The 12,413-nt window shown below is 41.5% G+C and overlaps 1 pseudogene; it reads right to left on the bottom strand.

Moving 5' to 3' along the window:
* Positions 1-10,592: 10,592 nt before the first annotated feature.
* Positions 10,593-11,268, bottom strand: LOC142449254 (ADP-ribosylation factor-like protein 6-interacting protein 1 pseudogene; annotated as a pseudogene).
* Positions 11,269-12,413: the final 1,145 nt, after the last annotated feature.

Here is a 12,413-nt window from a genome sequence, read left to right as displayed (position 1 = left end):
GGTAAACCTTTAAAGATTAGGGATCAATACTGTCTTTTTCCTCAACTATTATTAGGACTAATGATAAAGCCACATTTCAATGTTCAATCTACTCTTTAGGAGCCAGAAGAACTTTTGAATATTGTTTAGATGGTAAGTGATTGAGACACACTCTCTTCATTGCCAGCACGACCATACAGAGCAATGGTAAGGTTTTCTGTACGTGTGCCTCGTGAAGCCCGTCTACTTGCACTAAAGGCTTAAAGATGAGACTTGTTCATCATGTTTCCTCCATCTTCAGGAGCCAGTTTGTTTTCTGAAAGTCTCCCCCAGCCTCCCTCACACTTAGATGTTTACAAAGTGAAAATGCCCAAAAGGTGAAGGTGTCACAACACATCAAGAATCCCAGTCTCTCTCTCTCTCTCTCTCTCTCTGTTTACACTTCTGCTTTCCATTCATCAAAAATCTCGCTCCCAAAGATGGTCCATTTAACCCCCTTGCCTGCTGGTTTGTTTGTGTGGTTGATCTGTCTGAAATACCCTGTGGGGGTGAAATCTTAGTTGTCTTTACAATACACATCTGCTTCCAGTGCTGGCTTCTGTGTGATTTCTTTCCAGCCCCACTGGGCCACATGGACGGGTCCCTGCTTCATAACCCATAGCTCTTTGTTCCTCTCCCTGGTCCATCATAGCGGCACACCTGTCTTCTCCCCCCTCTCTGCCATGAACTCCTTAACAGTGGGGTCTTACATCTTAGTAGCCTTTCCTGGGAACCAAATTCCTGTCTTCAGGGAGAGCCTAGTGCGGGCAGGGAGACAGACATATAAACATGCAATTAAATTGCAATTTGCAAAGTGATATAAAACAATTGCCTAAATTAGTGCGCACAGATGAACACTAATTTGCTAAAGAACCCTGCTTTTCTCATGTTAAGAAACGAGCAGTCGGCATGTAGGTGTAGTGCATTCCTTAAAATAGAGACGTTTTCACAGCCTTTTAATCAATATTTAGGTTGCTACTTCTGCTTTGTAACCAAAGCAAACAAAATCTCAAATGAAGTCACAACATGCCCCACGTCAGTGACTAAGACCGGACTTCACTGAAAACGGGGTGACAAGCAGCTCCCTTTTCCAGAACAAATAGAGTCTCATTGACCTTGAGCTGTAAGCTGAGACCGTAAGTGCTGTTTATTTGTTGAGTTTTGCCCCTCTAAGTGGCTCCGTTTGCTTCGGACATGCAAAAGTATTTATAGTTTAATTGGGAAGGGGTTTATTTTAAATTATATGAAAAGGACTTGCTTATGTTAGCATGACATGCTTTCCAGAGTCTGATCTTGCCTGAACAACGTGGTTGTGGAGAAAGATTTCAAAATGCTCTTTTTAAAAAGTCCAGGAACGTGCTTCGGAAGACACACAGTGTTTTGCTGTGCCACCCTGCTGGAACAGAATTCGAATGAAATCATCTTCTCTTTCACACATGCCCAGAGAGTGGGGCTTTTGGAAAGTAGGGTTTAGTATTGTTATTTTTGTGGTACCTGTCTCTTCTATATTGGTTCTGAAATGGTCAAATTACAGAAGGATCATGACCTTTACCCATAGACAGGCAGGCATAGCTTCCCTGCAGTTGGACAGAGGTTAGGACTACTTCAGAGGAGCAAAGCATTGCTATTCTTGGGCAAACTTGGGAGAGTTTAGAATCATTGTTTTGGAATGTGCTTCCTTAAAATCAGGAGAACTTAATTAAGTTCCCAGGGTTAATTGTTTCTGAAGTGTTAGCATGTCATTTGCCTATTCAAACTCCAAAGCAAGTCTAACGCAGGATTTAACAACCTGTTTGTGTGAATAGAAATTTGGGGTGGGGGTGGCGTGGGAGAAGCAGGGAGAACAGGGAACAGGCTTTTTACCTAGTGAGTGGCTTTTAGGGAAGAATGCCTTCTCTCTTAATTGAAACAAAAGGTAAACCCGATGTGCAAAATTCCTTCTATCTGGGAGTGTAAATTGGGATGACGAGGAAGTTTCAGAACAAAACAGTATTTTTAAAATACTTTGTTCATTTCATATTTATCACTGGCTTGTTTGCTAATTTTCATTTGCAAGAGGCAATTCTTCCAGCTAACTGGGTGCCTCAATGGACCACTGATTTCTTTGAAGTGACAGTCTGTAAATATGCATAAAAAAGGGATGTAATTAGCGTGTGTGTGGTTCAGTGCAGCCGGATTCCATTGGCAAGTTTACCCACAGTGTTGATAAGCTACATTATCTAGAAAATTGGCCGCTGAAAAACAGCACCTCTGATTGCCAGCAAAGGTTCCAGATAACAGGGTGCTGCAGAGAAATATAATTGAGGTTGAATATATTAACCAAGGTGTCACATGCTCCTTAGAAGCTCTAATTTATCAGCATGTTGGAATTTTTATTAACATTTGGAATGCATTTCTACCACACTAATGAAGTGGAATTGGCAGTTCAGGTTTTAGTTATTGTCATTTCTGAGAAGTTAAATGTAATTTCTCGTTAGACACAGTTATGTAAATATATTTGTTCAGGGCTGAAAAAATTATACAGTTTGCAAAATACAAATATGTTGTTAAGAGGCAGTGTGACGAATCAGTAATGGCCCAAACCCTGAAAACCAGCCATGTATTTTGGCTGCATGTTGCACGTTACAACTCTTCTTTGAGGGGGAGGGGTGCTTGAGAGAAGTGAACGAAGCTTAATTTCATTAACTCTGCTACTGGATCACCATTGTGAAAAACGGTTAAAATTAGCCACTGTTTTAGCAGGCTGCAGCACGTCTAAAAGGATTTTATGATTAAACTTTTTTTTTAAATAGAAACTTGCCCAAATTATAAGGTGAATGAAATGTTCATGGAAGACATCTGATTTTCATTTCCATATTCTCTCTGGGAACACCCTTTTGTCCCATCCCCCCGCCCCCCCTTTTTTTAAGTCTGAAGAGTTAGTTTGAAAGATGTTTGTTAACTGAAACATTAATTTCTATCCATTAGAAACAAATTGAGCCCGTGCCGACTTGCCTATCCATGTGATAAAGCAAGGCAGATTTTAAAGCATAAGAACACAGGGCCTAAACTTTGGGATCCTGGCTCTTTGAGACGGAGGGTGGAGGAGTCGGTGGTCTTATAGGAAGCTTAGGTACCCAGTGGTGCTGGGGATGGTCAAGTTCTTAAGATAGGTGGTAGGGTCATGAGCACTTATTTATTATGATTCATAACCTACACGAGTCATGTGTTTAGATAGATACCATAAAGCACAACACGCTTTTCGAAGAAGCTTCCTCGGTTGGCATTTGCTCATAAATTTGTTTGGGTTTCCCCCCCCCCCCCAACCGTGTGGTTACAAAGAGCAGTCCAGCCAGCATTGTGTATGGGTACCAGGCTTATGAGGAGTGAGTTGCACATGTCTGCAACCTTACGGACTGATCGGCATTTTTCGTCCATCAGAAATAGACACGGTGGTCACCAGGCAGTGGCTCTCTGGAGAGGAATGACCCGCGGAAGACATTTTCTCGGCTTTCCTTTGGTAGCAACCTCACAGCCCTTCTAGGGTTGTGTGTTGTCGGAGGACTTCCAGTTGATTCTAGCTCCCAGGGATGCCCGTGACCGAGCAGAAGGTCCCCGAGGGTTTCCTGGGCTGCAGGCACCACTAGGTAAACACTGGAAGACAGATGAGGCTGCCTGCCTCCTCAGAAGGTACAGTCTCAGCCATCCCATAAAGGGTCACTATGACTTGGAGTGTTTTGTTGTTTTCATTTTTGCAGAACCCAGTTTGCAGGCATTTTCTCCTGCAGAACCCTTGGGTCGGTTGGATCACAGATCTCCTCAGTGAGCATTGGAGCCTGCCCTGCCATCTAGTTGGTGCTGCCTCATAGGAGCGACCCTTGAGGACAGGGCAGAATTGACCCTGGAGGGTTACATGTCCTGTGGCTGTATGTTGCCTCAAGGTCAGCACTTTGAAAGCACCACATGCTCCATAGGAGATGTGCTGACAGAGCTCCTTCACTGGCTTCTAAATAAAACTCCAACCAAACTCACTGCCATCGAGCAGACGTCGCCGACCTTGCGGTTTAGCAGCCTAACGGGTGACCACGGTGCCAGCAGGGCGCCAACGAAGGCCCGACCCCTCGTTGCATTCATCACTTGGTGGCAGTGACCCTCCTGATCTGATTCTTCACTCCCAGTACCTCTCCCTCTGTTCTGGCTGTTGCGGTAAGTTTCTGTGTCACCTGGCCACGAGGTGAGGTGGCAGGATTGTCCCACTTTCTTCTGTGTTTCCTGGTCCATTCCTCATCTCGTCCTAATCCTCTGAATGCTGCCCTCTTGAACTTAAATGGTTGGTTATTCGAAGGCCGGATGGGCTGAGATAAAATTTCAATTGCAGACCAGAACGGTGGTGGCTAAAGGTTCACAGTCTCAGGGATTCTGATAACACTTTAATCATTATTTTAGCAGTTTTATTGGCACTGCATCCGCATATCATACAATTGAATAGTTCAATCATATCAAGACAAGTTGTACACATCACCACAATCAACTTTAGAGCATTTTCTTCTTCGTGGTATTCACTGTTAGTGTAATGATTATTTTCAACTGTGGCAAAAATACACACAACAAAACACTCTCCAACTCAACAACTTCTCCATGTATAATTCAGTGCTATGGATTATACTCTTCATGCTGTACAACCATTATTGATGTCCATTTTCAAATTACTCCACCACCATTCAGAGAAAGAAACTCAGTGCCCCTCGAGACAACCCTTTAATTCTTGACAGCACTGGTTTTTGGTCAAAGAAAGTGATGGTTTCTTTGTCTTCCCCTGTGTCTATGTTCTTTAACTTATCTGCACGATAGCTGTATGTTATCGCTATGATGTATGTTAGCTTGCTTGGATAAAGTGAGACATTTTAAAACCAGTTTCATGATATTACAAAAACCACCCAGTGCAATAGTTTGAAAACAACAACGCACGGCTAACTCTGGGAATGTGATTCTTATGCTTTGTGCTCTGTGCTCAGGTAGCAGGACAACCCTGAGCCTCAATCACACAGCCAGGATGTTTGAAGAGCATCTGTCTGTATTCCCTGCAAAGGTGACACTGACCTCCGAAAGGAGTTTGCCTGCTATTTGGAGAGGCACAGTGAGAGATGTCAACCAGCTCACTTTCTAGGCACTCTCATGCTCCAGCTCAGCTTTCGGTTTGAGGTCTTCATAATTCTTGTCATTCCTTAGAAGTCCGTAAGTAACTGCTTCCTAAAAATAGTCTTCTTTGATGAGACCCAGCTCCATGAAGGCAGGCTCAATTATCTATTACTGAACACTAACCTATCTCCAAATGTAGAGACCACACACGATGATTTGTGATTCCTCACGACTCTGCATTATGCCATTTCAACTCGGTTTGCTCATGGTTGCTGCCTTCATTTGGAGGGTCTTTAGGAAGATGGGTTTCGTTGGGACAGTTTAGGGTCTGGGTTTCTCTCTCTCCCTCTCTCTCTTTCTGACTTTCAGCCCATGAAGACAAGCTTAACCCCCCCCAATATTATTATATTATATATAATTCACATGTCATGCAGTTCAGTGGTTTACATATATTGAAGAATACTGTGCATTCACCACCACAATCAATTTTAGAACATGTTTTTCATTCTTGCATCCATTACTATTAGCTCCCTATCCACTATCTATAAACTAGTAGCCTCGTTTATTACTGTCTTTATAGATTGACTTATCCTGGATTTGATATAAAGAAAATCATACAAAAAGACACCTCAACAATGACAGAATAAAAACACAGACAAATATTGATCCAGAAGTTAGCAGAAAGCAATGAAAACTGGAACAGGTGGAAAACGGATTGAAAGAGGGAAACGGTAAGATGCTCACTTTTCAGTTAACTGTATCTACAGGAATCCCCTTTCCAATGAACTCTGCTCGATGTCCAGTCTCTTCACGCCCTCGGTCACTGGACGAGGGAATGAATGGACGCTTTTCCATGGGAACTCGGTGGGAGCTCTGTAGATGGATTTCCCTCTCATCCGTAGCCCAAGGCATTTTGACTTTCTAGATGCGAATACACATCCGCTAGGTACTCAATAAGCCTTTTCAGAATGAGTGAATGAATGAAGCCACTTAAGGAAATGCGGGAAACATACTTCATGGGGCCAGGAGCAGCTCTTCTTTAAGTTGGAGAGGAATTGTACTTTTCCTACCTAGTCATGGGTCTTTTCCCTGAAATTAGTCCTCATAGGGAAGGTATTGGAACCATACCATACTTTGACTGAAAACAAGGTACCCCCAAATTTTGCCTCCACATACACTCAAGTCATGGGTAGAAAGATTCACTTAGGATAAATATTACAGCAGACAATGGTGTGCGCCATTCAAATGGTTTCTAGAGATTGAACCAAAGAGAGATGGATTCAGTTCAGAGTTCTTTTGCTGTGAAGATGTGACAGGAAGACTTAATCAATGAATCCAGGTTTGAGCATAACCTCAACACAGCAGCTGAGTAACTCCTGTTGAAGAGCCCAGTCGACTCTCAGTGTTAGCTGTGTGTGCAGCTGGCTTACTTGGTACCTGAGGGGATTCCTAAGAGACTCTCTAGACTCCAGAGGCTGCCCAGTGGGGTGGTTCCAAAAGGCAGTAATAGGTAAAACAGGCAAATATTAAGACAGATACTGGCTTAAATGAAAAGGAAATCTGCTTCAGATTTAATTTTAAAATGCCATGGACCCATTGATATAGGTAGACAGAGAATTAAATTAGAATCACTGGCTCTTTCTGGAGTAATTCGGTAATTTAACTTTCTGGTCAAATGGCCTGAGTCGACTCTATTGGTTTACTGCTTTGGTATTCACAAAATAAATACTCACCAAAATACACCTTAACATTGAAATTCATTTGGGCCTAATTGAGAAGTCCTGTTTAGTAAATATTTCATATGGGTATATTTTGCTTTAGGAAGTGAATAATTTAAAATTAGGCTTTATCATTCTCCTTTGCTTCCATTCATCACTAACTGATGTATTTTTGCTCACATGTGATGCCTTGGTGTTCATGGCTCCTAGTTGTCTGAGGACCAAAAATGCACTCGTTCATCCATGTGTACCTCAAATATTTATTGAACCTCAATTGTGTGTCAAGTTCTGCCTCTTAGGCAGGCAATTAAGGCAGACCTGGTTCCTAACACGATCAAATTTGTATTCTCCAGGAAGAGATACACTTGAAAGAAATAATTATGTACAATAAAATTTCAAATAGTTTTGATGAGTGTTTAAAAATGAACAGACAAAACTCCCTTCAGAACCTTTTAGTACTTCTCAACACCCTGTGAGACGACATCTCACATACTTTAGACATGTGATCAGGAGAGGACATCATGCTTAGTCAAGTAGAGATACAGTAAAAAGTGGAAGGAAGGCCCTTGGCAAGATGGATCGACACAGGGGCTGCAACATGGGCTCAAACCGAAGAAGAATCATGGTGCTAGGGCAGGACGGGTGGTGTTTCTTCATGTGTGTGGGGTCACTGTGAGTTGGAACCACCTGGACAGCACTACAAGTAGCAAGTGTCCACTGTCTGGAAAGTGATGGTCCCTTCCTTTCCCCCCTGTCCTTGGCAACCATAAAAAAAACTTTGTTTCTTTGTGTATATCTATTCTTGACCTTTTATTATAAGGAGCACCACGCCACATATTTCTTTTTGTGATTGATTTGTTTCATAAGCATAATGTCCTCCAGATTCATTCATGATATCACAGACTCTTCATTATTTTTTACAGTTGTATAGTATTCCATTTATGTAGGCACCACAATTTGTTCATTTTTTCATATACTGATGAACACATATGTTGTACATACATCATTCAGCTAATGGGAATAATTCTGTAAGGAACACAGGTGTGCTTGGATCTATTTGTATCTCTTCTCTTGTAACTCTCAGATATGTACCTAGAAGTGATATTGCGGAATGATGAGGTGCTTTTATTTCTAGTTTTTAAAGGAAGCACTACATCGTATATCCACAGGGATTGTACAGTTTTATAACTTCACCAGTATTGTCTAAGTTCCATTTCTGATTCACTAGCTTTGATTTCTGTTGTGTGTGTTATTGTTGTTGTATTTTGATCAGAGTTGAAAGTTTTATTAGTTCCGATAACTTTTTAATGAAGTCTCTGTGGTTTTCTATGTTTAGGATGGTGCCATCTACAAATAAGAATAAAGAATAGTTTTACTTCTTTCTTTCCAATTCGATCTACTTTATTTTCTTGTCTTATTTCGTTAGCTAGGACTTCCAGTGGAGGTTGCACTCATTCTTTCTCTATTGGGAATAATGGTGATTTTGTATATGTGTCTTTAATTATGTTGAGGAATTTTCCATCTCTTCCTATTTTGCTGAATTATTTTAACCTAACACCATGCTATATTAATTAAAATGATCCTGTGAGGCTTTTCCTTTGTTTTATTTGCATGGTGAATTCCAATGTTTTTAATCTTAAGGTATCCTTGCATTCCTGGTGAATCTCATTTGATCACACTATTTATCTTTTTTTATAGGCTGCTGAATTTCATTGGCTACATTTTTTGAACAATTTTGAAATTTTGTATTCATGAATATAGTCTGAAATTTTCCTTTTCAGTGGTATTTTGCCTGGCTTTGGTGTCAGGGTTATACTACTTCATAGAACGGATTAAAGAGTTGTCTTTCCCTTTCTCTGAGTAGAATTGTTGTGGAGTCTATTTAGAATGTTTGGTAGACTTCTCCAGGAAAGCTGTGTGGTTTTTGTTTGCTTAATGGCATATTAAGTTTCCTTTCTTATTGCAAGTTTGCTCAAATTTTCTACCTCTACTTGTTTTAATTTAGGTAGAGAGTATTTCTAGAAATTTGTCTGTTCTTTTTCTAGTTTTTTAATTCGTTGGAGTATCATTTTTATAACCCCATTTTTTATCTCAGCTGGTTCTGTTGTAATGTCACTCATCTCATTTATTAATTTGGCTATTACCAATTTCTCTTTTTGTTTATTTGTCATTTTGGTTGCTGATTTGGCAAAGTTATTGATCTTTTTTCTTTTCTTAAAGATTCTAACTTTTAATTTATTTTTTTATTCCTCTAACGCAAAACAAAGTAGAAGGAATAATATAGAAATAAAATGAAAAACTAGTTAATCAGTAGAACATGTACACCCTCCCCCACCCCCTACACACACACACACACACACACACACACACACAAACACACACAAATATAAACACAAAAACCCAGATAGGAATACAGGCTTATTTATGATGAGGAAACACATGTAAAATTAAGGTATTTTTATATGCAATATTTTAAAAAGCTGCACAGGCACTGCTGTCTACAGTAGAAGGGGCAGAGAGACCACACAGTCCAAGTGGTACAGCCTCAGTGCAATACACTCACAGAACTCTTAGGACACCTATTTAGTCAGATTTTTAAGAATTGTTCCCAAATCCTTCTCAACATTTTTGGTCATCAGGGGATCATTCCTACAGATTTCAATTACCTATGCATTCCTAGCTACTGAAAACAAAGAACAATTCCATGAGGCTTTCTAAGGAGTTAAAACCTATTTAGACCAGAGGTAAGTCAATGTCATGAGCCAGCTCTTACACAGCCCTTGTCTTCTTCAGAGAGGATCTTGGAGGAAAAAAAAAGGTCAGATGTCAAAACAGCCCCCCTTGGCCTCTTATTTCAAACCTATGGGAGCTGAGAGAGCGGAACCAATGATACCATCAAATGAGAGTCCCAAGCCTTACTTTAAAAGACACACTCCAGTGCTTTATAAAGTTAGTTGGATAAGCTATTTTCTACAGAAATGGGCCTTGATGAACTGAACACTTCTGTCTTTCTTTGGCTGGTATGGGGAGTGAAGAATATAGACATGAATCAGACCCTTCTTTTGCACTTTGGTTTTGGTCAGCTAAAATCTGCAATGAAAACCACATTAAAAAAATCCTTAAGCCCATCTGTTGGAAGTCTGCTATTGGTAAGGCTCTCAGGATGTTGAGTCTAAGTGGGAGGGAACAAATGCTCTACCTCTATCAGAGAAAGGATCAATGTGTCTGACAAAATTGCTAAGTGTTGCTCAAGGGACAAACCAATATATCCTAGGAGTGTGGGATTATCTTTCATTTGATCCCGTGGGGATTCTTCCTCCATGGTAAAGAAACAGAATGAGGAATGAGCCGTAAGCAATCTCTCCATCAGAGGCAGCAAAATCATTTGGTCTCTGGATATGTGCAGCCAGCCGTGCATGGTAGCAGACAGCAGAACTCACCTCCTGTCGCCACAGACCATGAGCTTGTAGCCAGCTCTGCAGACTGACTTGAACAATTATCCAGAGTCGCTGGTAAGTAACTACCGGACACTACCGGATAAAGGTCACCACTGTATTATTTTAAAGAAGATTGTCCCCAAATAAGAATTCAATTGTCCATGGGGGAGAAAAATCAAAACAAGTCAGTACTCTAGTGAGCTGTCCATACGTATTAGATCAAGCAAGGAGAAAGCACTTGACCCCATTGGATAAGAGAACGCAGCGCACACAGCCTGGCTCGGCCAGTCTGGGGTCTCTATTAACCAAGGGCAGAAAGAAGGCGCACACAGGAGAAACTGCTCCCGGGGACACCCATACGCCATTCATCACGCCCAACACAGCAGATTCGCTCCTCCTTCTTCTTTTCTTTGTGTTTGAGAAGCTCGTTGACCTCCCTCTTGGCCATTCCAATGTGCTTCGAAATGATTCCGTGTTGATTCAGCCCAGGAAGCAATAGGGTGAAAGTCACAGTCAAGTAGGTGGGAGAAGGTTGCGGACTTGCTGTCCCCCGCAAGCAACCGCAGCCAGATCATGGTCATGAAGTACAGTGTAGGCTTTTCTTCCTTCAGCGTGAGAAGGCATTTGCACCAGCCCACAGCTCTGCATCGTTTTCACTAGGTTGCTGCAAATATCAGGGGATCTTTGCTCAGTGGTCCATTGATTGGAGCCCCAAATTCTAGATGCTTGACTGGGAGCAAGGTTGTCAGCCAAGCACAAAAACCTAACAACACAGGAAACACCGGACAGAACGGGCACATCTAGACAGTAGATCGTGAGAAATACTAAAGACACCACACCCGGGATGGTGGGTGGAAGCCAGGCCCTTTCCCATTGGAGGCCTTTGTCAGCCATCAGCATCCCTTTTCCCCATCGGAGCAGTGGTTCTCCCAGACTTGCATCCCTGCAGCCAGCAGGTTGGTGCTGCCACGATCGCCCTGGGCTGTCCTCCCTGAGTGTGCCGCCTTTGCGAGGTCAGGTGGCCCTCTAAACTAGCCTCCTGGCCTCAAGCCTTCTAGGCAACTCTAGCGCCCTTATTGAACTTTTCAAGGGCTTCTGGTTTCGTTGATTTTTTCTGTTGCTTTTCTATCCTCTGTTTCATTTGTTTCTGATCTTGATGATTTCATTTTTCCTGGGGACCCTGGACTTCTTTTGCTTCTCCTTTTCAATTTGTTCAAATTGTTGGGGGCATGTCTGTGTTGTTGATGTTCCATTCGTCTTTCTTGATGCATGCATTTATTGCTATAAATTATCCTCTGAGAATCTTGCTGTGCACCCCCACAAACACACGCATGTGTTTTTGGTATGTTGTGTGTTCAGTGTCATTTGATTCTAAGAATTTTTAATGTCATCTATTGTCCAGTCATTTTAAAGCAAGGGAGGATCCCGTTTTCATGTTTCCATTTTTTCCTCCTGTTCTTCCTGTTGTTGACTTCTGGTCTCATAGCATAGTGGTCAGCAAAGATGCTTTGGATTATTTTGATGCTTTTGAATGAACTGAGGCTTGTTTGTGGGCTAAAATGTGGTCTGGGGACTCTAGTGCATGACCCATGCTTCTTAGAGGAGAATGTGCACTCCCTGCCCTTGGTCGTGTTCACGTCCAGGAGGTAGAGATGTTTGATCCTATTTAGATCTTTTGTATCTTTGTTGAGTGCCTTTCTAATTGTTCTGTTTATCATCAAAAGTGGTATGTTAACGTCTTCTATTATTATTATAGAACTGCCTGTTTCTTGTTTTGATCCTGTTTCATGTACTCTGGAGCTGTCATTGACTGTGTAAGTATTTATTGTTGTTATGTCCTCTTGGCAGATTGATCCTTTAACCATTACATAATGCTCTTCTTAATCTTGTGTAATGGATTTTGACTTAAAGTCTATTTTGCCAGAGATTGCGATTGCCACTTCTGCTCTCTGTTGATTATTATTTCCTTGATATATATCTTATTCCATTCTTTGATTTCTGACCTATTTATGTCTTTATGTCTAAGGCCTGTCTCTTAAAGGCAACCTATTGATGGATCACATTTTCAAAATCCATCCTGCTATTCACTGTCTCTAGACTGCGGCATTCAACCCCCTTACAT

Source organism: Tenrec ecaudatus, chromosome 5 (assembly GCF_050624435.1).
Source record: "Tenrec ecaudatus isolate mTenEca1 chromosome 5, mTenEca1.hap1, whole genome shotgun sequence".
NCBI classification, from domain to species: Eukaryota; Metazoa; Chordata; class Mammalia; order Afrosoricida; family Tenrecidae; genus Tenrec; species Tenrec ecaudatus.
The sequence above is the reverse complement of the archived record's forward strand: the minus strand, read 5'-3'. Positions and strand labels throughout refer to the sequence as shown.